At 38.6% G+C, this 24,233-nt stretch overlaps 1 protein-coding gene and 1 pseudogene across 1 annotated transcript in view; one reads left to right on the top strand and one right to left on the bottom strand.

Annotated features, from left to right (window-relative positions):
- Positions 1-24,233, top strand: part of Dpyd (dihydropyrimidine dehydrogenase) — a 1,202,971-nt gene that overhangs the window by 982,793 nt on the left and 195,945 nt on the right. The gene's annotated exons all lie outside the window — the stretch shown is intronic.
- LOC105944464 lies at positions 9,692-22,659 on the bottom strand (annotated as a pseudogene).

The raw sequence follows: 24,233 nt of genomic DNA, 5'->3' as shown, positions 1-24,233 counted from the left end.
TGTTTTTTATTTATTATTTCTATTTCCTTATTTATGTGTAGTATTGACCTCTTTATTTCATTAAATTGGCATCCTGTGTCTTCTTTGCTTCCTTTGATTTCTTCTTTGAGTTCTTTGAACATATATTTTGAAATCTTTCTCAGGCATTTCCTCTAATTCGTTCTCACTGGAGTTCATGGCTAATGCATTAATACTTTTTGGTGGATTTATATTGTCTTGGGTTTTGGAGTTTCTTGTGTTATAATGTATATATTTTTTTCATCTTGGATTCTTTAATGATTGGATTTTCCAGCTAGCTTGGTATTATGAGATGTACCAATCTGATGTTATATATCTTCAGGGTAGGAGCCTAAGGCACTATATGTAGCTCTCAGAGTATCTACAAAAGTTAATTTAGGTGTTGGGTGTGCCTGCTATGAGAGTTTTCAAGTAGGCTATGTGGAACAAAGTACAGGCAGATTCTAAAATTTAACTAAAGAGTATACACTTTCAATGAAAAACAGTACAGAGTATTTATCCAAGAGTAGGTATTATGACAACCAGATCCTCTGTCTGTCCCTGAGGTTGTTTGTTGCCTCACCCACTCCCTTAATCCTGACAACAAGGCGGTTAAGATTTCTGATCTGTAGAGGGCTCCAAGTCAGCTTGTGACCAGGTGAAACCCTTCCCTAATGTATAACAGAAAAGCAAACAAAGCCACTATAATTCAGGAAGTAACAAATAACAAGCCCAAAATACAGCTTATTTAAGAATGGAAAAATTGGCCATCCATCCCATTTAACATATAATTTATCCTGATATGGAAGGTACAATTAGCACTTCTGGTTCAGGCATATATACTAGGTTTATTAGGTGGGTACTGACCTTGTGTAATCCCAGTTACCTTTTGGGATGATTTTGGTCTCAGCTGTGCTCTTGATTGGGTCCCTGTTTGGTGCTCTATCAGTTCAAGTAAGCGTGGCCGGGTCCCTGGACCCCTGCTTGTTCCCAAGGGCTGGGCACTGATGGTGGGGAAGGGGAGGGAGCTGATGCTGCTCTAGTTTGCCTGCTATCCCATGTGTTCTTCTACCTTGTGCTCTGCTCCTCCATTGTTCACTGCCGTTCTCCCTTCATGTTTCTTGAGTTTGCAGAGAGCTCTGTTGTGAGTGGACAATCCCCTTGCCTGGCTTTTCCTGCAGCTCAAGCCAAGCCTATTGGCTGGCTGGCATGTGCTGCCACAGTCTCACATGTGGACCCACCCTGCCAGAGCAGTTTCTGCTGGCCTGCGTGGGCTCTGGATCTCTCCTACTTCTCCACTGCTGTTTCAGTTTCCTATACATCTCACTTTTTAGTAAAAGTGTATTTTGCAGGGTTTTTTTTTTTTTTTTTTGGCTTTTTCTCCCATAGGCTGCTTTGGTGTGGTACCTACACCTCCATCTTAACCAGAAGTCCCAGTTGACAGCGTTTTAATGAAATTTAACAGATATTCTGTTTATTGACTGTTACTTATGAGTATAAAACTTTAAGTGATAAAACACACCATTAAAGTTCTCTTTCAGTGTCCATAACTCATGAAAAAGCATTTCTTAACATTTTGTTGACAACTTCATTCATATACACAATATGCCATGATCATAATTCCCTCCCATAACATTCCTTTTTTCCCTCTCCTCCATTCCCTTTCCACCAAATACTTTCTTCTTCTCCACTAGTCCCTATTCTATTTCAATGTTATCATTTATTTTTACTCCTATTATGCAAGTCTTGTGTAGGTAGTGTCAGCTATTGTGAGGTCAGAGATACAATGACCACTTTGTGTCTTGAAGACAGTATTGCAAAGCAGTCCTTCTGTTCCATTAGCTTTATATTCTTTCAACCACCTCTTCTTCATTGGTCTTTGAGTCTTGGAGGATGTAATAGAGATATCTTAATATGTGCTGAGCACTCCACTGTCTCTTTTTCTCAGCATCCTGATGAGTTTTGAGTCACCTTGGAGTTATTGTCATGTGAAAAAAGATGCTTCTGTAATAAAAACTGAGTGAAAGTAGCATTAATATATGGGCACACAAATAAGTATTTAGAATGAAGTTTGGTATATATATATATATATATATATATATATATATCCATTTAGCCAAACAACAGTAGTAGTTTCTTCACTTGGGCTAATGACAACCTGAGCCATGTTTCTTGATTTGGTTTTCAGTACCAGGCATGAATTTCCTCCTGTGGAACAGGTCTCAGATCCAATCAGAGAGTAGTTGGCTTCCACTATAACAGAAATGCCAGCATGTCTGGTTAGCCAGGCATGAATCTTGCAGGGTTCGCTTCTGGTTGAAATCACTGGTAACGTTTTTCTTTCAAAAGGTTGCATAGCATCCTGACAGCTATGCAGGGAGGAGGTTCCAGTTCAAATCCAGCTTGACTTCTGGGCGTCCTTCAGTCCAAGTATGTGGTGTCTTCAGCAATTGCAAGTTGTCTACTGAACAACCAAAAGTTTTGACAAGGTTTCTCTGACTATGTTTATAGGAGTAAATGTATCAAAAGAGCAATTGTTATTTGAGTATTCTCTAAAATGGTTCACCTCTCGCTTAGTAGGGTAAAGAAAAATATAAGGACTCAGAACCTTTATACCTATGCCAATCAAGCAAGTAGCTGGGAGCCCTGGTGTACCCATTCTCTCTCTATCTCAAATAAAAAAAATATATATTTTTTTACAAAAGTTTTTACATCTAATCTCTTAGAATTTCATGAAGTTACTAAATTCGGTCAAATTAACCTTTGAGAGCAAGAATGTTGTGTTTATCTCTAATCCTAAAAAGGGAATTTGCCCAAGTGACAAATGAAATAATAATGATGAAACAAAAATGCAGTAGAACAAACAAAATATGTGGTATCAACAGAACAAATTTAATATGATCAGAAATTGCATGTGTTAAAAAGGACAATCAGGGCTGGAGAGGTGGCTTAGCAGTTAAGGCATTTGCCAGCAAAGCCAATGGATTCTGGTTTGATTCCCCAGAACCCACATAAGCCACATGCTGAAGGGGGCACATGCATCTGGAGTTCATTTGCCATGGCTGGAGGCCCTGGACTGCTTGCTTTTTCTCTCTCCTTCTCTCTCAATAATAAAATATATATTTTTGCAAAAAAGGACAATTATAGGAATATCTGCAAAAAAAAAAAAATAAAAGTTGAGAAAGAGGACACAAAAATTAAAATGGCTAATGTTGGTCCTGGAGAATCCAACCTGGGTCCTTTGGCTTTGTAGGCCTTAATCACTCAGTCATCTCTCCAGCCCACAAATTGCTTTTTTATGTACCAATTTGGTGTTTAATGTAAGACCATTGCACATTGTTGTCTCCTCTTTGATTTTATGGTGCCCTGGATAAAGCACCCTTATATTGTATTCTTTTGTGTAAATTCCATAGACTTTAAACATTAATTTTAACTCAAACATAATTTTACAACTAATTGCTAATCTCTAAATCCAATGGGGGAATGATTCACTCTGAATGTTTTAAAATCCACATGCTCTTCTCTGATGTCAGAGACATTTTTTAACAGAAAGTTCAAGGTCATGGTTATCCAGCATTCTGAAAAATCATTCCTGTGACTCAGGTCAGGAGAATATAGGATAAGTTGTAATAATATATCTTTTTCCTTGATCTAAAATAGAACTTTAAAATGGATAAAGATCATGCCATTAATCTGCTCAAAGATTAACCTTTGTAAACAGCCTAGATTTGTAACATGTTTGTTCTTGCTCAAAGTTCAACTGTGTTCAGCACCATAGAAAGTTCTGTGATTAAATATATGTAATTATAGTACATAGAGGCTTAAAAATAACTTGAGGGATTGAACAAAGTTTTCTAGGAATCACTAATGAAGATCTTAAATCTGTACTTTAAATACAGACAAAACTAGTTACAATGATCACATTAGCACCTTACTGAGGTTATCTGTTTTAGTATTTGTCAAATTCTGGAAATAAACTACTTAACATATTTAAGAGAGATTGTTGATCATGTACTTGGTTATGAGATATATCATAACTGATTAATTGTGCAAATAAGATTTAGACTGGAACAAGCTTCTAAATAAAGGTAGTCTACTCTAAAAAAAGCTTCCTTACTTGTGCTCTAGGTCATATTTTCATGTGTTTATACTATTTTGGCCAGAACATAGGTTTGGAAGAGAGTATAAAAATAAAAATTAAAACTGGGTGAGTCGAGTTTTTCTATGTCTTGGCTTAGAGTCAAATTGAGACCTTTTGCAAGTGTTCAGAAGTTGGGTTTTTTGAAGGGAAAAATGTGCATGTTTGGTTCTGACAAAATCTCTTGCTCTAAATTCAACTTGTAAGAGGAAAAAGAGAAATCTTTCAAAAGAGGATCACAATTATCTCAAGGTATGAATTTGCCTGTAAAAAGGAGAGCTGTGATATAAAGGGCAAATTGAGCTAAAGTTACTGATATAAATATACTTCAGAGGGAAGATCACAAGGAATACACTATTATAAGGGATATTGGTTCAGATCCATGATTCAAAATGTGTAGAAGACCTTCTTCTAGAACATTGTGACTTAATGAATGGTTAAACAAGTGGGAGAATGGGAAATAGGCTATCTAGTGGTAAGTGTCCTTCAAATCATTGAAAGTGAGCTGTGTATTTATGCCCTAGTAATTTATTCTTTCCATTTTAAAATCTGTATCAATAAAACCAATGCACGTTCAGGGTTATCAAAGGAGAGTATCTTGCCACGGATTTAGATATGTTCAAATTTCTTGAAAAATTATGAAATTAAAGCAGCACACACTTTGATCTTTATTGAAACTTAATACCAAAGCACATGTTCATGTTTAAGATCACTATCAGAGGTAAGTATTACCATTTCTGGTTCATTTCCAAGGTCTAAGAATTACTTAGTATTTTTTTTTTTAAGTTTAATTTATGTTTTGCAAGCAGAGAGAGATGGGGCAGAGAATAGGCACACCCGGGTCTCTACTCATAGTAAATCAACTCCAGATGCATGTGCCACTTTGTGCATCTGGCATTAGGTGGGTACTAGAAAATTGAAATCAGGTTGTTAGGTTTCATAGGCAAGTGCCTTAACTGCTGAGCCATCTCTCCAGCTTTTAAAAAATTTATTTATTTACTATTTGCTATCAGAGAGAAATAGAAGAGAGACAGACAAAGAGAATGGGAGGTCAAGACCTCCAACCACTGCAAATGGACTCCAGAGGCTTGCTCCAATTTGTGCATCTGGCTTTACGTGGGTACTGGGGAATTGAATTCTGGCTGTTAGACTCTGCAGACAAGTGCCTTAACTAATGAGCAATCTTTTCACACTGTTCAGCTATTTTCCCCTTTAATATGGCATTTTCTTCCTATTAGACAAGATTATCTCTGGAAATACAGAAGTAATCTATCTGATTTTATGGGTCCAGCATGCTTCTGCTGCACAATTCTGCTTCTGTCTGATTTTAATTCTTCATTTTCTCCCATCTTCTACCCAGTCTCTCTATGCTACAATCAATTTTCTTCTTTTTTAAAAAGAATTATTGACATCTTCTATACTTGGCAATAAATCATGATAATTCCTGCCCCCCCCCCACCACTTTCCCCTTAACAACTTTACTCTCCACTATATCCCCTCCTTCTTTCCACTAGTCTCTCTTTTATTTTGATGTCATCATCTTTTTCTCCTATTATGAGAGTCTTGTAAAGGAATTGTTAGTTACTGTGAGATCATGGATATCGAAGCCAATTTATGTCTGAACAGTTGCATTATAAGGAGTGGTTCCCTTCCTTTGGCTCTTACATTCTTTCTGCCACCTCTTCGGCAATGGACCCTGAGCCTTGGAGGGTGTGAGATGTTTCAGTGCTGGACACTCCTCTGTCCCTTCTTCTCAGCACTATGTTGCCTTTTGGGTCATCCCAGTGGTTACCACTGTCTGAAAAGAGAAGCTTCTCTAACCAAAAGTGAGAGTAGCATTAATATATGTATATGAACATTAATTGTAGTGCATTCAGGGCAGTTTAGTGAGCATAATGCATGTATTTATCCATACAAGAGCAGGCTTTATGCCCCTAATGCTCATTACCTCCCCTGTCATAGGCTTTTGATTAGGTTTTCAGGACCAGGAATGTATTATCTCCCATAGAACGGGCCTTCAGTCCAATTAAAGAGCAGATGGTTTCCCCCAGAGCAGACATGCCACTATTGCACCTGTTCAGTCATGTGGCCTGCCTGGCCAAACTTGAGGCTTCCAGTGTCCAATGTTTTCACTGCTGATAACTTCTGTCTCCCATAGGTCTGCATGCAGTGCAGCTTTTTTTCCAGCTTTCAGTTAACTGGTCTACAAGAAAAAGGTTTGCAGCTCAGCACCAGGTTGATTTCTCAGTGACCTTGCCATCCACACATGTGAAGTCTTCAGCAATAGGGTCTTACCATCCATTACTCATGGGAAACCAAGAGTCTTGGCATTAGTGTATAATGTTCTGGAGATAACAGGGATCTCCCTGGCCAATAACTCTCTGCAAGCTATCCCATCAATGGCTTCTAGATGTGCCATTATCCAAAAAAAGTAGGCTTTCATATGTCTTATTCAGAATATCTTGAGTTTTGATTGACTCTCCCCTCACCCCTCTCTTAATCTCTTCCCCTGGCCTTTTAATTAGGCTACTCCATTCTCTATAATCAGTTCTTCTACATATAATACCATCCCCTTAAGTCCTTCCCTTCCCTCTCTCCCTTATAGCCTTTTTTTCTAGCTTACTGGCCTCTACCATCAATTTTTGGTTCCAGCTCACACACAAGTCTATACATATGTAGCTAGGATCCACATATGAGAGAGAACATGTGATGTTTGGCTTTCTGGACCTGGGTTACCTCACATAGTGTAATCCTTTCCAGATCCATCCATTTCCCTGCAAATTTATTATTTCATTTTTCCTTACTACAGAATAGATGTCTATTGTGTAAATGTACCACATCTTTATAATCCATTCACCTGTTGAGGGACATCTAGACTGGTTCTATTTCCTAGCTATTGTGAGTACAGCAGCAATAAACAGGGTTGTGCAAGTATTACTAAGGTAGTGAGAAGAGTCATTAGGGCATATGCTTTGGAGTGCTGTAGCTGGATCATATGGTAAATCTATTTCAGCTATCTCAAGAACCTCCACACTGAATTCCACAAGGGCTGTACCAGACTACATTCCCACCAACAGTGTAGAAGGGTTCCCCCTTTTCAGCATCCTTGCCAACATTCATTGGCATTTGCTTTCTTGATGATAACCATACTGACAGGGGTGAGATAGAATCAAAAAATAGTTTTAATTTTCATATTCCTGATGGCTGAGGATGTAGAAGACTGGATTAACAAATTGGCACTCTACTTGGTATTATAGAGTATAAAAAATTCAGGAAAGACTGGTCATTGAGTTTGCAACATGGTAGTGTGTTTTGGAAATGGCCATGGGCAGTGTGAAGCAGGCTTGCATGGAGACCTGATGGAGCCATAAAATGGAACCATGGATTGCAGTGGAGACTCAGTGGAGATGCCAGGACCACGAGATGGCTGCTAAGGAAAGCTGTCATTCCTGGATGGAGTTTTTCAGGGTTGTGAGTAGTCTAGCTGGAGGAGCAGTACCGGAATTCCAGAGACTTGTTGCTGGTTAGAATTGTCAGACTTGGAGATTTGGCACTCACTAGAATTGTTGGACTTGAAGCTACAGAGTTTAATGTTCGCCCTGTTTTTTTTTTTTTTTTTTTTTTTTAATCTTGTATTGGCTGAATGTTCCTTTGCTATGCCCAAAGCCATTTTTTGCACCATCAATGTTTATTCTATGCAATTATGGGTTTGGGGGGAATTTTTTGGTATTATGGCTCAGTTAAAAGATATTAGACTATGGGGATGTTTGAACATCATTAGGATTTATAAAAACTATGGAGACTTTTAAAGTTGGGCTGAATGTATTTTGTTCTCTAACATGAATGGTTACCAGTTTATGGGGGCCAGGGGTGGAATGTGGTGGGTTGATTCAGGTGTCCCCCATAAACTTAGGTGTTCTGAATGCCAGGTTCCCCAGCTGATGAAAATTGGAAATTAAAGCGTACTGGAGCGGAGTATTGTTGGGGGGGTGAGTTTATGGGTTTTATGGGTGTTTCCCCATGCCAGTGCTTGGCACACTCTCCTATTGCTATGGTTCACTTTATTTTGGCCAGAGGGTAATGTCTACCCTCTGATCATGCCATCATTTTCCCTGCCATTGTGGAGCTTCCTTTTGAGTCTGTAAGCCAAAATAAACCTTCCCCCTGCCCTAAAATTGCTGCTCTTGGTTGGGTGATTTCTGCCAGCAATGAAAACCTGACTGGAAAAATTAGTATCTCTAAAACATGCAAATTATTACCAAACAAAAGTTTCTGTTGATGAAATTTATCTGAGTAATAGAAGAAATAAAAATTACTAGTAAATATGTTTTTAAAATATTTTACTTTTACTTATTTATTAGAGAGAGAAAGAATGGGTATGGCAGGGCCTCCAGCCACTTCAAATGAACTCCAGATGCATGTACCACCATGTGCATCTGGCTTATATGGGTTCTGGGGAATTGAACCTCGTTCCTTGGGCTTCTCAGGCAAGTGTCTTAACTGCTAAACCATCCTCCATCCCCAACATTACTGGTAATTCTATCATGGATCTAGTCATTATTAATCTATTTATTGCCTAAATATATCATATATGTTTAGGTTCACACTTGTACACATTGGAAATGTAGATTTTATTATCACTGAAAACAGAATGCATATTCCATTATATTCTCATTTGTTTTTATATAAAAGTACAGTAATCCAGGCATGATAGTCTGCAATTACAGCACTTGGGAGGCTCAGGTAGGAGGATTGCTGTGAATTAGAAGACATCTACAATATATAATGAGTATCAGACCAATAAGGGTTGCATTGTAAAGCCCTGTAAAAAGAAAAAAAATATAAATACTTAGTCATGTCATTAAAATTTCTTCAAATTTGTTTTTTGTAATAGTACATAACATTCCTAAATTGTTAAGAACAATGGGGGAAATCTCAACAGTACCTAAAATTATTGCTGGACACTTGGCAAGTGGGAGACAACATAAGCTTTGGCAAGAATATTCTTCCAGAAAAGCTTAGTCTATTTTGTGGAGCTAGCACAAAATATCACAGATAGGTTACTTTATTGTTAAGCAGTTCTGGAGGACAGGAATTTGAAAACCAAGGTGCCAGCATCTGGTGAGGGCCTTCTCAATGCATCATTGATGTGACAAACTACATCCAGAGAGAGAGAGAGAGAGAGAGAGAGAGAGAGCACGCTAATAACTTACTGGCCTTTACATGGTCTGAATTTAAGTATTCCTTGCTGACAATAAAGCCCCAGTGTAACTTTTTGTGACATTGATTTTTAAACCATATACACTTCCTAATACTGACAGACACTACATTACAACCAAAGACTACTCCACCTCAACAAAATCAAAGAAAGGTCTGAAGTACTGACCCTTTTCCTAATGGTGACCATTGGCTGCCATAAATGATTGTCCCAGCTCAAAGTTCCAAAGGAAAAGTTTTATACACACACACACACACACACACACACACACACACACACACACGCATATGTATAATTCCCAGCCCAAAACTTCTTTGTAAGATAGCATTTTTAAAAAAACTGAATAAGTCAGTTCATTAAAATAATTGACTTAGGCATCTACAATGGTGACTTCAATCTCCACCCCTGGCTCAATGCTGATTGAAGTAGTCTGCTTAACAATCTCAGAAGGAACTTGTAAATCAGTGAGTTGCTTATGGATTCTCATCTGGAAGCAACCCCATGTCTTGGAACCTTCACCACAAGGTGATTTCCTTGTAGTTATTCTCGGTGTTTTGGTGGGCATGAGAAGTGGTCCTTTCACTTGGAAGTTCTTGTCCTTGGCTCCTCTGATCAATTCAGCACACACGATCTCCAGGGACTTCACACTGGGCTGGGGAGAGTGATATGGATTCTGTGGATGGCCACCTCCGGGTCCATGGGTGTCCATCTGGTATCCTTAAAGGCTGTGGCTGTGAGGCAGTGGTGAGCCAGGAGCAGGAGTGGAGGGATGCTCTGTGCATGTGCAACCACTCTCAGAAAAGCTAAGGAAGCATTTCAGTGAAGATGCTAAGCTTCTTGGGAACTTTCGGGCTTGGGGTAGATAAAGTACATGGACTTTGTATCTTATTTGTCTACTAAAGAAATGGGCAAACTAGATGACATAGCATTCATTCACTTTATGTTAGAAAAATTGGGGAATGAAATGATAGAGATGACTTGGCTCAAGAGCCGAAATAGCTTCCTACAGGCTGGGGCCAGGCGGGTCAGAAGCCACTTCCCTCACAGACTAGGGAACACTTATGGTTGTGGTGGGGGCGGTCACTGGAATTCTTTGTTTTCAGGGCAGTCCACGTTGCACTGGGGCTTGGGGCATTCCAGAGAAGTGATAATTGGGATGGGTGATCTGGATCCTTCCAGGGAAGAGATAATTGGTTTGGGAAACTGAGTTGCAATGAAATGGCAGTCAAGAGTCCAAAAGTGGAGACATTCTGGTTCTAATATCCCCAACTCTGTCATTATATAGAAAACCAGGCTAGGAATGACATAGTAGCTGGTTCTAGTTGTATGGTTCTGATCATGGTGGTGGGCGGCGATGTGTGTGTGTGGGGGGGTGTCAAGGTGGATGTGTGGCTCAGCCCAGTGGGACTGCAGTAGGAGTACAGATTCAATCTCATCCTGAGAAGTGGCTCTGGAAATGGCTGTGATCCTATTCATCAGAAATCTCTGGAGAAAAGCATCTGATAAAGCATGGAAGAAAGAAGAGGTCCAGTCGGATGGGTGTAAATGGGCATATATATACTCAGCCTTGTTCAGAGAGCTGACCTTTCTGACCGTGCCAGTCTGAAAGCAGTTCTTGTAGGCAAAGAGAGATTGGGAAGAGGGGAGAAGGGGGATAATAAAGAAGGCATCCTTGAGATCAAGTACTGAGAAATGGGTAGTAGATGGGGAAATTTGGGAAAAGAAAGTATGGCGGTTAGTGGCTGAAGCATAGGTGTGTATGACAGCAGCATTAATTTGGTAAAGATCCTGTATAAGGCAGTAGGACCCATTAGGTTGTCTGACAGCAAGAATGGGAGTGTTGTGAAGTTAGTTGGGATTAAGATGCCAGCAGTAAAGAGGTAGGAGATAAGTTTCAGACCTCAGAGGCCCTCTGGTCTGAGTGGGTATGGAGGAGCAGTGACATACTGGGAGTGATCTTTAAGGGAAACTTGAATAGAAGCATGAGCATGATGGGAAGCTGTGATATGGATGTTGGTATCTCAGATAATAAGGCTAATTACTGCCTCAATCAGGGAAGAATGGGGTGGATAGCTCAATCAGACATGGAAGGATAAATGTGGAATGTTTAGTTGTCCAGGAAAGATGAACTGAAACCCCTAATTTGCAGAGAAGATCTCATCCCAGTAGAGGCAAGGGACAGTTCAGGAGAACCAAAATGAAATGGTTATCTAAAGAGCAAACAAGAGAAGGCATCACATGAGGAACTTCTGGTTGGCCTTTCATGCCAGCAGTCAGAAAATCAATTAAAACAGATAGGATCTCTTCTCCCTGTTACCTGAGAGTTTTGAGAGCTCACCTAAGAGTAGCCTTAGCCTAGGCCTTGCAGTCCTGCCAAGGGGAGCTACAATTCTCATGCACTGCAACATGGTGAAAAAGAGGGAACAAGAGAACAGGGTGGAGACTGGGCACATCCTAGGATCCACAGGTTATTCCAGGAAGAGCTGCTGCCGCCAACTGCTCCCTAGGTGGCAAGGGTGTCCCTGCTCTGAGCAGCTGTCTGGATTTTGGCACCAAATGTTAGAAAAAGAGGGAAATGAAACCAAAGAGAAGATTTGGCTCACTAGCAGAGACAGGCTCTTTTTGGGTTTCAGCCTGAGAAGGCCTCTGGCCAGGCAGCTCAGAAACAACTTCCTTTACAGACTAGGGAATACTTATGAAGTTGTGGGGCCATTAGAATTATTTGTTTGAAATTGCAAGCACTATTTGCTTAGCTGCCAAACAGCAGAAGTCTAAAGAAACAAAAAATAGCTATCATAATCTGATGCTTGCTCTTCTAACTTCTTTCTGTGTTTATTGTGACTTATCTTTTCCTGTATAAACCACTTTGTAAGTGCATTCTCACTTATAAACATTCTTCTGCTTTTTTTTTTTTTAAAGGAATTATTTGTTTGCAGGGGGTACATGTTACCTCAGGGCTTGGGCCATTCCAGAGAAATGACAATTGAAATGGGTGGTCCAGATCATTCCAGAGAAGTGACAAATGGGAAAAGTGGTTTGGGTAACTCTTGGGAAACAGAGAGTTACAATGAAATGGCAGTCATGTTCCAAAATGAAGATATTCTGGTTCTAACACCAAAAATATAAAAACAAAAAACAAATGGATACACTAGATATCCTTTGATATTGTATAACAGTGTTAAATTGAACTCCATGGGAAGATAAAGGACTCAGGAACCTAAATTATAGTCATAGCAATAATGCTCCTTAATAGAGTCTTATGTAGTGCTCTGAGGCTCTGCCTTATTCTCCACACATTCTGGCCACTGTGAAGAGCTATCTTCTAGCAACTGAGCCATCTAAGAACCACTGTGCTATTTCTGACTCTCCAGTTAGTTGACATGCTCAGGTCCATAGATGCTGCTGCTGCTGCTGCTGGAAGTTTATTAACACCCTCATGAACATAGAGGGACCAGTCATCCAGGTTTCAGTCCATGTCATTTCTTTGAAATTCATGTCTTATTTAAAGTCTCATAAGGCTAATTCTTGTGAAATTTAAGTTTACTTCTGGATAACTATTTATCTAAAATACAATTTAATCAGGGGACTGGAGAGATGGCTTAGCAGTTAAGTGCTTGCCTGTGAAGCTTAAGGATCCTGGTGCGAGGCTCAATTCCCCAGGATCCATGTTAGCCAGATGCACAGGGGCCTCACATATCTGGAATTCGTTTGCAGTGGATGTAGGCCCTGACGCTCCCATTCTCTCTCTCTCTCTGCCTCTTTCTCTCTCTGTCACTCTCAAATAAATAAAAATAAACAAGAAAAAATACAATTGAATCAGGTATAACATATTTCAAGTACTACTTTTCTAAATTCTTTGATGGTAACAGTAAGTTTTTCATTTACTTAATAGAATAATACATTTCTCTTAATATTAAAATGTTGTAGGATATATCTGTTATGCATTTTTTATTTTATAAGATTTGGAGTAGAGAAATGAGCTTTGGATTACAATAAAGGAATGGTGTTTCCTTCAAAAATTGATCATCTAACTGGGAAATATCAAAATGTATTGACTAATGAAGAAGACAGATTACTTGTTTGAAATTAAAGAAAAAGGATGTTCAAAAGTTTGATGAGGGAAAGATGGTTTAGTGGGGAAAATGTTTGTGACACAAGCACAAAGACCTGAGTTTATATCACCAGGACTCACATAATATGGTAAAAGTTATAGCACAAGCCTGTAATCCCATCACTGGGAAGACAGAAATAATCCCTGGAGTTCACTGACTACCTAGTCTAGCCAAATCAGTGAGTTCTACCTTCAAAAAGAGAACTGGTATCAAGGAATAAGGTAGAGAGTGACTGAGTAAAATACCCAGTGTCCAAGTTTGATCTACACATGCACTTGTATGCACACACAAAACACATTTATATACATGCCAAAACATTGATATGATGAAAATGTGCTGTTTTTCTCATGACCAATATAAATATAAAACTAGATATAACATAATAAAAATAAGTAGAGTGTACATCATAATGACACAAATTCTGACCCATTAAACCACAGAAGGATGCATGCAAAGCAATTGTTATTCTTAAGTAATTTTTGGTAAGGCAGTTAACATCTGATTCTGTTTCAATGAGTTCTTCATTAGTCCATTATTTGTTTTGTTGAGAAAATTAATATATGAACATATAGTAATTTGATTTTGGTGCTGTTTCTTAACCCCCTTTTTCATGGCCCCTCTCTTGCTTCCCATCCCCCGAGGACTCTCCCCTTTCAAGGTATTCTTTCCTGCTATTTTTTTTTTTTTTGCCTTCTTTCTTTTGTCCCTCTCTGTCCTCCAAGTCAAATGTTTATGGACTCAGAACTGCATTGGTGATGTGCTGGAATTGGTAACCACTGTGGGTTCATGAACGCACCAGTCAGTTCTTGTTGGGAGGACAGCATCTCTAAGTGTATATGCTTACGTACATTGTGGCTCATATTCTTCTTCTGCAATGTTCAATGAGCCTTGTAGGGCTTGGTAGAAATCTCCTTTAGTGTTGAACTGTTGATGGCCTCTAATTTTGACTTTGATGAGTTTTGATTCTGCTCAGTCTCTTCCTCTGTCTGCACAAAGAAGGTCTCTATCTAGCAGTGAGAGCAGCACTCATTTTTCTGGGACTAACTCTGCAATATTTCCTGAGACATAGTGGGTACAGTAGAGTTGATAAAGTGCTAAGAAGAGTCTTTTCTCTTGTTGTCATTTTGATGAGTCTTAGGGTTCCCTGGTATTTGCCTCCATCTGTAGAAAGAAGATTCTCTAACAAAAAAATTAGCACTAATCAAGGGGCTTAAACACACTTAGATGGATTTATGATGGACAATACCTCTGTTTTTCAAAAGAACATTGCAGTAGAAGATTCCCTATGGGGTCTATGACCTCCCAAGCTATCAGTTTTTAACCTGGTTCTCAGTACCAGGTAGCCTGATATGAATAAGGAAGTCTACCATATGCCAGCAGAAGACCCTTGAGGAGAGTGAATAATAAGTCATGATATTTTCAGCTACTTTGAACTGATGTGGAAATAGCAAAACTAAATGATACAATTTTGAAAGAGAAAAGGAAGCATCTTTAGATGGGGATCTGGAGAAGGTGTCTCAGCAATGACATCTTGGGCTAAGTAAGCCACACATGCAGAAAGGTGACAATCACTCATTGGTATGGATATTTAGAACAGCAGGCAGAAAGAAAGGTCATGCAAAGGACACAGGTGGACTTGGAACTATAAGAAAGAGCAAACACCAGAGAGACTACAGTGTGATGGACAGGAACAAGAGTGCAATGATGTAATTTACAATTAGCATTCTCAGCATCCAATAAAGGCTCTTTTTATGCTTGGATAAAAGGAGCAGTGAGGGCTGGAGAGATGGCTTAGTAGTTAAGTGCTTGCCTGTGAAACCTAAGGACCCTGGTTCAAGGCTAGGTTCCCCAGGACCCACGTTAGCCAGATGCACAAGGGGCACATGCATCTGGAGTTCATTTGCAGTGGCTGGAGGCCCTGGCATGCCCATTTTCTCTCTCTCTCTCTCTCTCTCTCTCTCTCTCTCTCTCTCTACCTCTTTCTCTATCTGTTGCTCTTAAATAAATAAATTAAAATAACCAAAAATTTTTTTTTAAAGTAACAGTGAAAACCTTGATCTTTCCATTTTTTGGGGGGGGGGGGGGGACAGATGTATTTTTTCAGAAAAGTCAAAGCAAAATATAACTGGAAACCTTTATGTTTCTCATAACTAGATCATTGTCATAAGCTGGAGAGCAACATTTATCTGAAGGTAAAACCATTTTTAAGATCAAAAGTCAGAGCAAGTTTGTGCTTAAGCTTCACCTTGATTAAGAAAAGCTGGTGTGTTGTAAAAGCACCAGATTTGTGGTGATCACACTCATCTCAAGTCAGCTCTGTGTAATGGATTATTTTACTTTACCTGTCTGAGCACTGTTTCTCATATAATAGATATGACAATAAGATTGTACATCAGTTCATGTTTAAGGAAGACTAAGTCATAGGCAGTGATGGAAAAATGTATCACCATTTAAAATTTCAGGTAGAATTCAAGGAATATTTTACACAGTTCCCTGACCTTAGTCAAATACATGTGGTAAATTGGCATTGTTTCAGTGAGTCATTGGGGCTACTTACAAAGAAATTTGTGGAGTGAGAAGTTTGCCACTTCAGCATTATAAACTAGCTGGGCTTGGTGGCTCAGTCCTATAATTTCAACTGCTCAGTTAAAGCAGGAAGACCATGAAAAGTTCAAGAACTATCTATACTACAGAGTGGGTTTAAGTATAGCCTGGGCTACTCAAATAGATATTGTTTCAAAATAAGCAATACAAAAATAGCTGGGGATGTAGGTTAGTGTTGGAGCAAGGTCCAGCATCTATCTGTGGGTCCCTAGGTTTTCTCTCCAGCAACACAAAAAGAAATTTAAAACCAGAACATTGCTAGGTAAAGGAGTTGCTTAGCATGTGAAAAGCCCTGGATTCAACTCCCATCACTTATAGAAAAGTTAGGAAGGAAGGAAGCGAGGATGGGAGGGAGGGAAGGAGGGAAAGTAGAAGAGAGGGAAGAAGAAGAAGGGAGGAGATGGGAAATAAGGTACTGAATGAAGGAAGGAAGAAAGGGGGGGAGGGGACAAGAAGGAAAGGAAATGAGGTAAAGAAAGGAAAGAAAGAAAGTCAAAACTGGACCATCATGGCAGTTCTTCCTACTGTTTCAGTCTGACGAATTATTAAAGTAGAATTAATATGATTGCAGTTTTGGCTCTTACTTTAGATTTTAAAAGGTAGATTATGTCAAGGACATTTTAGTTACATTATAAAAACTTGATGCGTGTGAAAATTTGCTCATTAAATAAAGGAAGCAATGTCGCAACTATCTGAAATATGTTTAATATGTCTTTAATTTATCACTATCAATCTTTGTTATAGTCAATTTTATAAAATTTTTACAAGGATCAAACATAGGAAAATGTAGAATATTGTCTCCATGTTTATTAAGCCTTATGGCAAAGACAAGTGTATAGACACTTGTGTATAGACTATTGGTCATTTAAAGTTTTATTCTTGAAGTTGGTGGAATGGCAAGGTGCTTGTATGCAAAGCTCACCAAGATTCAGTTCTCCAGCCACTCATATAAAGCCTGATGGGTGTTCATTTACAGAAGCAAGAGAACCTAGTTCATGGATACACACCCCCCCACACACACAAACACACACATAAAATAAATAAAATTTTTAAAGTTTTATTCTTAGTCACCACAGACAGAGTAGCTTCTCATCATGATAAAATTGATGGGCTGGAGAGATGGCTTAGTGGTTAAGGCACTTGCCTCTGAAGCCTAAGAATTCATGTCTGAATCTTCAAGTCCCATGTAAGCCAGACACACAGCGATACAAGCACACAATGTCACGCATGCACACAAGGGAGTGCACACATCTGGAGTTTGTTTGCAGTGGCTGAAGGCCCTGATGTGCCCATTCTCTCTCTCTCTGTCACAAAATAAATAAATAAATAAATAAATAAATAATTGATCCTCATTATACTTTCTTATCCGTCATTACTTTAATAGCTTAGAATTTTGAACAACAAATATAAAAATTCCAAAGCTCAAAGCCTCATGACATCACTGTGGAAGAAGAGACTAAGTGCAGTTATTAAAATCACACTGTTTGTTTTCAGGTTTGTAGGACTTACCCACTACCTCAACTGTATTACATTGATTTCTGAATCAAGTTTAACATTTTCCCCATACTTTTTCTATATTGTAATCACAGTGAAGAAATGGTATTTCAAACCTCAGATAAAAGCCTAAGAGAGATTTCAGGTGACAGAGTTTTATTTGAGCTTTGAGAAACCCTAATAATAGCATTTACAATTCTCATATGTAATTTCTCCCCTTCTTGTTACTTTAGGAGTATGGAAAACACGTTCCTGGTTTAAAAAGCTAAAAGAAAAAAAAAAAATCACAGTTTAATCTGAGTATTAGGAAAAGGATCACAAATCCTGCTATAGTATTTTGTGTGTAAGCTAGTTCGGTAAGGCCCCTGACATGCCCCCTGGGAGCTAAATATTGACAGGCATGCTTGGCAATCAAGATCAAGCTTGTTGAATTAACATGGCTCAAGTCTTGCATTGACACTATAACCCAAAACTGAGAACTCTTATCTTACCCCATTTATTTTGGCTTTATAGGTGATACTGTACACTTGAATTAGAGATTTTCACTGTATCTTAAATGCCATGACTGTGGATTAATTTGATTTGAGAATATACTGCTCCTTATCATGCTCACAGTGGAAATTATAAATGAAGTATAACTTCCATTGTTTCCTCTCTCAGCATGAATCCAGAAGGAAATTGGCTAAGTCTGATATTATCTACCAGAAAATTTCTTATAATTTCCAGCTCCTAAGAGGGAAAGAGAAAAGAAGAATGATGTTGTTCTTTATAAATCTACCAAAGGAAGTAAATGTATATCAAATTGGTCATTCTTAGGAGGATCCATAAAAAGTTAAGACAAAAATATATGCAAAAAGGCTGATTTATTTTTTATCATGATCCTAAAAATTCAAATAGCCAAACTTTAGTGACAGTAGTCTTATAAGCTTAATAAAAATTATCCTCAAAGTCTTGAGAAAAATGTGACCATTATCACTTGTTTGAGAAGTTGGAAGAGACTTTAATTAATTACTAGAAATAATAACAATGAAGGAGATGTGAAAATCTAATATTTATTCAGAAATTTTGATGTTCAGTGGGATATTTTAGATGCAGTTTCTCTTTTAATTCTTTGAAATTGAAATTGCTTTCCTTGGCTTTCATTTCACACAGGAGGAATCTGAGTTTCAAAGAGCTTAATAAACTTTGATGAGAGTGGCCACTGTTTCCTACAGCTGACCTTTATTTCCTTCAAGCGCATGACCATGTATTTCTGCAGTCCTTACAGAGCCCATACTCTGAAAAAACAGTCAAGTGGGCTTTGCTTCTTAAAACGACCCTTCTTCATCTTCTTCCTCTTCCTTCTCCTCCTTCTTCAGACACAAAAAATAAAAAAGGAAGTAAGGAGAGGGTCTGTTAGTTGGGAATAGTTCAGCAATGCTTCCCAGGGGAAATAATATTTAGTTCTGGCCTGAAAAAACCTAGGAGAAGTTGGTGAAGAAAAATTTCAGGGTGGGAACAAAAGAAGTTCTACAAAGATGTGAATAAACTTGATATTCTTCTGAAACTGAAATTGTTCCATACTGCAGGCATTATTAGGTTGAGGTTGCATGAATGGTGCAAGGAACTTACTGAGTTGAAGTGTCAGAAACACGCTTATCAGATGATGACCTTTATTTTCACTGTGAATTGAAGATAATACCAAAAATCAGATTTCATGGAGCCATTGTATAAGGGATAAATTAGATACTATAAGCCAAATGCCTGGACTAGCGCTAGTTATCAATTCTAAGAACACGCTTTTATCTTCTAAGTAAATTCATACCCTTTGCTATCATCAGAAATAATTTTGGCACTGCCCTCTCAAACTATATTCTTTAAATAAAATAGCTATTTGGCACAATTTTCCTTCTAATTTTCCTTCTTGGCAAGTTAGGAGAGAGACACAAATTGGCTTTCTTTATATACATTTTCTTCTTTTCATCCCTTTCTCAAAGAAAATGTCATAACTCCATCTTCACTAGCCAGTGTCATTTGGTACTTAATTTTCTCATATTTGTGGAGTGTGATTTCTAAAATAATTTTGAATGTGGGTGATTTCAAATACATAAATGTAGACAAAATGTGCAATCCTGAGAATACCATATTGCAAACTCAGAGGAGCTTGTCATAATGCCTGGCACATCCAAGCATTCATTACTCCTTTTGCTTCTTTCCTTTCTCCTATCGAAATCCCTCACAGAATGTGCTTTAGACAGAGAAAGAGAAAAGCAGGCATTTTCCAACAGATTGTTGTCCAACCTACTCATTCCTTCTAGACTGCACTGCCATAACCTCACAACCATCTATTCCCTGACCTTCGAATCTGAGACCATTGTGTGAGCTCTACTTGAGGTGGAAGGTCATACCCTCGTTCTATAAAATGCAGGACAGTATTTATGTTCTATTTCTCTCTTTCATCCAAAACAATTCTGATGTCAAGAATGTCTGAGATGCACTTCCAGGAATACTGTACCTCTGGTGGTCTCTGCTTCAAGTACTTCTAGGAACTGCCCTGCTCCTTGAACTCCTGAACTAAAAAATATGCTTTTGTTATATTTAGAGGTTACATTGTAAAGCTGCATTCAATCTACAAACCCTCACCCTAGAAATAAATATGTGAAGAAATCAACTTTCAACAAAGCTGCTCTGAGTTCATCAACATTTTGACATGGAGGACTAAAGGAATAAGGCAAGAAAAGAGAGGAAGGACTACCTTTATAAGGAGGGTTCTCAAGGGATGGAGGGCAGGGGAAAGGGGACAAAAGAAGATAAAAGTATAGTAATGCAATTAAATTACTTTATGTTCACAAGCTAAAGTTCTCAATAGAAAGTTCTGCTCTGGGGCTGGAGAGATGGCTTAGTGCTTAAGTGCTTGCCTGTGAAGCCTAAGGATCCCGGTTGGAGGCTTGATTTCCCAGGACCCACATTAGCCAGAATCACAAGGGGGTGCAACGTCTGAAGTTCGTTTGCAGTGGCTGGAGGCCCTGGAGCATCCATTCTCTCCCTCTCCCTCCCTTTCTCTCTCTCTCTCTCTCTCTGCCTCTTTCTCTCTGTCACTCTCAAATAAATAAAATAACCCCCCCCAAAATGTTTTGCTCTCAAATATAAAAATTATCATTTTCTAACCAAACAACATATCCAACATCATATGTCCCCATAGACTGTTTAAACATTTCATTTCAGTGTAATTGTTAGATGTCAAATACTCTATGCCAATTCTATACTTTTGTTGTTGTTAAGTAGAAACTTTGTGTGGCCATATCATATGTTGGTACTGTCATTTCCCTCCTCCCTGCCCCAACTCTACTGAGGGCCATCCTCAGCTAGTATTCATATGTAGTTGAAGGTTATGAGTTGTGAGAGCTGCAGTTTGTCATTGTGGGGAGGGCTGTGTCTCTGGATATTTCTTCCCACCCTGTAGCTCTTATATTCATTCTGCATCCTTTTCCCCAAACTTCCCTGAACCTTGGTGAGTGAATTTTAATTTTACTTTAGTGTGGTGCTCTCAGCAGCTTCTAGATTTTTGCTTTGGTGTGTTTTGAGTATCCTCGGTGTCTGTCTATAATCACCCTAGCCAAGATTTCCAGGCTTGCCATACAAGCAGCATCCTTACTCATATTGCCAGTTCCTCTGTGGTTTCACCTGGGCCCAGTCTGCTCTGTGAGGAATGGTGCATCTCCTGACTGGGAATCAGTTACCTATTCTCTCATGCTGGTAGATAATGGGTGTCCTTGGTTCTGACTACTTTCTGAAAAAGAAAAACAGATACTCCAATACAAAGTGAGATCAACATAGGTTAAAGGGAATGACCATTATTAGTTTAGAGAGACTTTGGTAACTGTAACCTCAATTTTGGATGAAGGCTAGTGGGAGCTTCTCACTAAAGTCTATTACCTTGGTTTCTATAAAGTTCTGACTTTGTTCCTAGTTCCAATATGGGTTCCTTTCCAATGAGCAGATCCCATAGCTAAGCAAAGAGCCATTGTTTACCCACCTAGGCTGTGTGCCACTATTGCACAGGTGTGTACATCTTGTCAGGTTGGTTGTTTTCATATAGCAGTGTCTTCTGCTTGCTCATGACATTATTGGCCACTTTCCCACAGCAGCACATGTAGTGCTTTTCAACATTTTACAGGCTAACCATCTGGGAGTGAGCTTCCTTTCAGATTCAGCTGGATGTCTCAGTGTTCTGCATCAGCAATATGTGGTGTCTTCATCACTAAAGTCTTACCTTTCACCTCAGGAGGGTGATCAAGTTCTCGGACAGAAGACTGTCTTATTTTAGGGACCTTGTAGGTCTCGACAATCAACAGTTCAACATGTATTATAACAAATTTCTGGTGTTAGGCATTGCAAGCCAGAACCAAATGATTTAGCATTAGGCTTCATCCCACCCCATCCAGGACTATTTTTATCAGACAATCACTGCATGCTTCTATTGAGGCTCATATCGTTTTGTTTGCTATCCAGGAAGTTGTTTTGTATGGTACCAATTCTTTTTGGATTTGGTTTTGTATATAACTCTATTCTCCTTCCATTTCATCTCTCCCAAACTCTTTCTTACCTTTTGTCTGTCCCTTGAGTTGTATGTCAAGTATGCCTGTAACTCAAGCTGTTCCAATTTAGGACACAGATGAGGGAGTACATGAGGCCTTTATCTTTCTGTGCTTGAGTGAATTCACTTAGTATGATTGTGTCAAATCGTCCATTTTACTACAAAATTCATTATGTAATTTTTCCTTACTGCTGAGTAGAATTCCAGTACATATGTGTACCACCCTTCACTGTCCATTCATCAAACGATGGACATCTTAGTTCGTTCCAGTTTTTAGCTATTGTGAATTGAGCAGCTGTAAATGGTTTTCATATCTCTGCTGTGAAGCATGAGCCCTTAGGGTAGATGCCAATAGAGTAATGGCTGGGTCAATTGATAGCTCAATTTTCATTTTTATTTAGGAGTCTCCATATTGTTTTCCATAGTAGTAGTACAAGTTTGCACTCCCACCAGCAGTGGATGAGGGTTTCTATTTACCTTTGCCAACGTTGATTGTCATTTGCTTTTTAATGATCACCATCCTTTTTGGAATAAAGTGACACCTTATGATAGTTCCTTTAATTTGCATTTCCCTGATAGTTAAGGGTATTGAACATTTTCTTAGGTGAATATTAGCCATTTGTATTTCATCCAGTTGAGAATTCCCTACTCTGTCCCATTTTTGGAGTGGATTTCTTGATTTTTTTTTTTCCCACTACTTAGCTTTGGAGTTCTTTGAATATTCAGGTACTAGGCTTTGTCAGTGATATGGCTGGTGACGATTTTTTCTCATTCTGTAGGTGGTCTGTTAGGTCTGTTTGTCCTTAAAATGCTTTTTAACTTCATGATATCCCACTGGTTGAGTGTTTGTTTAATTTCCTGGGCTACTGGTGTCTTGTACAGGAAATCTTTCCCACTCCTATATTGTAGAGAGTTCACCCTATTTTTTCATCCAATAGTTTGAGAATTTCAGATTGAGGTCTTTAATCCATTTGGAGTTTATATTTGAGCATGGTGAGAGAAGTGGTCTACTTTCATTTTTCTACATGTGGTTATTCAGTCTGTTCAGCACCATTTGTTAAAGGTGCTATCTTTTCTCCAGTGTGCATTGTTGGCATCTTTGTCAAAGATCAAGTAGCTATAGTTACTTGCACTAAAGGCTGATTCTTCAATTCTATTCCATTGGTATAGATGTCTGTTTTTATGCCAGTGCCATCCAGTTTTTGTTGCTATGGCTTTGCAGTTTAGCTTCAGATCAGGTATAATTACACCTCCAGAGTTGTTTTTTTTTTTGCTGAGGATATTTTTGGGTATCTGGGTCCTTCTACTATTCCATATGAATTTTGAGCTTCTTTTCTATCTTTGTGAAGAATGATGCTGGGATTTTTAGTGGTATTGTGTTGAATATTTCAAGATAGGTTCTAACTCTACCCCATGCTCCCATGCTGATGTGGAACTCCCTGTGTAGTCTCTAGGTAGCCTTGAACTCACAGTGATTCTCCTACCTCTGCCTCCCAAGGGCTGGAATTCAAGTCCTGTGTCATTATGCCCTTCTTTCTTGAGTGTTTTTATTCTTTCATCATATAGGTTTATATATCCTTGGTTAGTGTTATTCCAAGTTATTTGAATTTTTTGTGGTTATTGAAAATGAGACAACTTATTTATTTCTCTGTAATTTTGTCCTTTGCCTATAGGAAGGCTATTGATTTTTGTCTGCTGATTATGTATCTTGCCACTTTGCTGAAAGAATTTATTGCCTGTAAAAGTTTCATGGGAGAGTCAGGTAATTTATGTACAGGATTATGTCATCTACAAATAGTGCTAATTTGGTTTCTTCCTTTCCAATTTGTATTTCTTTTCTTTCTTTCTTTATTTTTTTTTTTGTTTTGTTTTGTTTTTTTGAGGTAGTGTTTCACTCTAGCCCAGGCTGACCTGGAATTCATTATGGAGTCTCAGGGTGGCCTCAAACTCATGGAAATCCTCCTATCTCTGACTTTTGAGTGCTGGGATTAAAGGTGTGCACCACCATACCTGGCTTTGTATTTTTTTTTGTTTGTTTGTTATTATTCAGTTCTAGAAATTTTAGAATTTCTTTTTTGATTTCTTCCACAACCC

The sequence above is a fragment of the Jaculus jaculus genome, chromosome 19 (genome assembly GCF_020740685.1).
Source record: "Jaculus jaculus isolate mJacJac1 chromosome 19, mJacJac1.mat.Y.cur, whole genome shotgun sequence".
NCBI classification, from domain to species: domain Eukaryota; kingdom Metazoa; phylum Chordata; class Mammalia; order Rodentia; family Dipodidae; genus Jaculus; species Jaculus jaculus.
This window is presented reverse-complemented; position numbering and strand designations above follow the sequence as displayed.